Source organism: Dipteris shenzhenensis, chromosome 4 (assembly GCF_047967505.1).
Source record: "Dipteris shenzhenensis isolate YYH24624 ecotype China chromosome 4, Dip_SZ_1.0, whole genome shotgun sequence".
NCBI classification, from domain to species: Eukaryota; Viridiplantae; Streptophyta; class Polypodiopsida; order Gleicheniales; family Dipteridaceae; genus Dipteris; species Dipteris shenzhenensis.
Window position 1 is genome coordinate 61,557,198 of NC_141599.1, and position 2,500 is coordinate 61,559,697.

The following is a 2,500-nucleotide window of genomic DNA, read 5'->3' on the forward strand; positions in this document are numbered from 1 at the left end:
AGAAAGAAGAGCACTCTTACCTTATTCAGCCAAGTTACAAGTGGAGCAGCAACTCGCAGTCCCCGTCAGCCCACCAATAATAACGCCTTCACGTGATCATGGCCAAAAATATCTGAATGATGCCTTCACATCGTCATGGCCGAATCGAGGACTTGATCTTCAAATTGCAGCCCAACCCGCATAGCATGCAATCACGTGCAAGGCATTATACATCATCCATCTCTCAATTGCACAGACACACACTAGAGTACAGCAGCACCCCATCTTGTATATTTCATGCTTTGCTGCCCTGAACGGATTGACGTGCACAATCCTGCACCACATTTACCATCGATTGAAGACGTCTGATATTGTACGGGAGTGTACACGTCCATCTTGTCGGATGCCTTCCTGAGATAGCCCCATCTTCCTTGGGGTGTTTGTCGTCCTCGCACTAGACTGTGGTGGTCGTACATACAGTGTGCTCGCCTTTACATCCCGGGCCCCTTTACTGCACCAACGGATGAGAGGAACCAGGTTCCGATACCTAAGCTTGCCTATGATGGAAACCTCGGCAAGGAACCTTGGTTGGAGTGTTTGGAGGTCCTCTTCACTGCCACCGGCATGTGTTGGTATTGATCCAAAGCCTCCTTTGCCCAACAGCTGGTGGAAAGCTTCCGTCTTGGTCGATCACATCGTGCCTCCGACACTTCACAATTGCTGCCATACAAGTACAGCTAAAATGCTGCTGCCCACAGGAATAACGAACAGCCTTTTGAAAGAAGGCAGTGGCATAGCATCGAAGCGAGGAGCCTGCGTGCCGTAATTGGTGAAGGTCCACGAGTGAACGTTATATTGAGCGCCTGGCGGTGGTCCGCTGCCTAAACCCTACGAATCCCACATGCATTTCATCATCCACAATGCTTAAACAATCGATGCTTACCCAATCCTAGCTTCGCCTAATGCATTCGCCCTCCCGTAATCTGCAGGCAATGAAGGGAGAGGAACTTCGAGAGGATGGGAACGAAAAGAGGGGAGAAAGAGGGCTGGGGCAGGTTACGAAAAGAGGAACTTCTAGAGGATGAGAAAGAGTGCTGAAGGAAGCTTGAGGCGGAGGCGGAGGCGGGCTGCAGGTTGCCTGGCTAGAGAGTGCCTGCAATGGTGGGAAAGCGCAGATGCGTGAGGGAATACACTGTATGCCCTATTCACTTATGTCTTGTTCACTCAGGCTTTGTGGATTAGTAGAAATAGCAAAAGTCCACAAAATTTCAGTCGCTAGTACAGCTCATGGTTCCACGGTCTAGGCGATCCTTTTGTCTGAGCTAAGAGGTCATGAGCTCTAATCCTGCTTGCCCCTACTCGGTAATATAAATATAATTATTAATAAACTTTGCCTTTGCCTTCGCCGTAGCCCGAGCCTCGTCTCCCCTCTTTTTGCTCGAGCCTTGTCTCCCCTCTTTTTTCTTTTCACACATCTCTCCTTCGTCCCTCTTTTCACACATCTCGAGCCTCGTCTCCCCTCTTTTTGCTTTTCACACATCTCTCCTTCGTCCCTCTTTTCACACATCTCCCCTTTGCCCGAGCCTCATCTCCTCTTTTCACACATCTCCCCTTTGCCGGAGCCTCATCTCCTCTTTCCACACATCTCGCCTTTGCCCAGCCTCATCTCCTCTTTTCGCACATCTCCCCTTTGCCCGAGCCTCATCTCCCCTTTACAACGCCCCACTTTTCACACATCTCCCCTTTGCCCGAGCCTCATCTCCCCTTTACAACGCCCTCGGATACTTCCATCCGAATAGAGGGGGGTAGATATTTGCGGCGTCATAAATATCTATAGCATTTCGACGGAATCAATGATCGAATGGTTGGTGGACCACAATTTCCAACATTCTTAGCTCTAAAAACCTTTACATATGGAGAAAATTTTCTCAATACATTGACTTCAAATTTTCATCCTGAGAGCAAGACACAATGGGAAAATCACAATGTGAAGGAACACAATCTTTCTTATCATAAATAAAGGCATACACCTTTGCAAATTAAAAAAAAAAGAACTCAAAATGAATCATGACTTGTCACAATAATGAAAACAAATATATAAGAGCGTAATGGACGAAACGTTTTTCAAAGCATCAACGTATGCTCAGGATAGTCTTACTTGCTTTTTCTAATATAAAACCCATAATACAAAACCAAAATTTAAATAAAAACAAGAAGACCTCATGAATGATGTTCTAATATGAGGAACACACTTAAGAGATGTTCAAAAGCCCATAAGAGTAAGTAAGACAAAGCCAATGAGCAGCCATGACTCCCTTCCATCTATTCATAACACTATGCCTCTTGTGCTTCTTATTGCACTAGATAGTCTTCTACTTCAATTCCGTATATGACTCCTCTAAACTAGAAAACCCCAATAAAGCAAGACATTTCCCTGATATCTTTCAATGTGCATCACAATGATGAATTGGACCTTGAGATTAACCATCTAGTAGCCGATTCCCTCTGAAGTTTCCCTCAG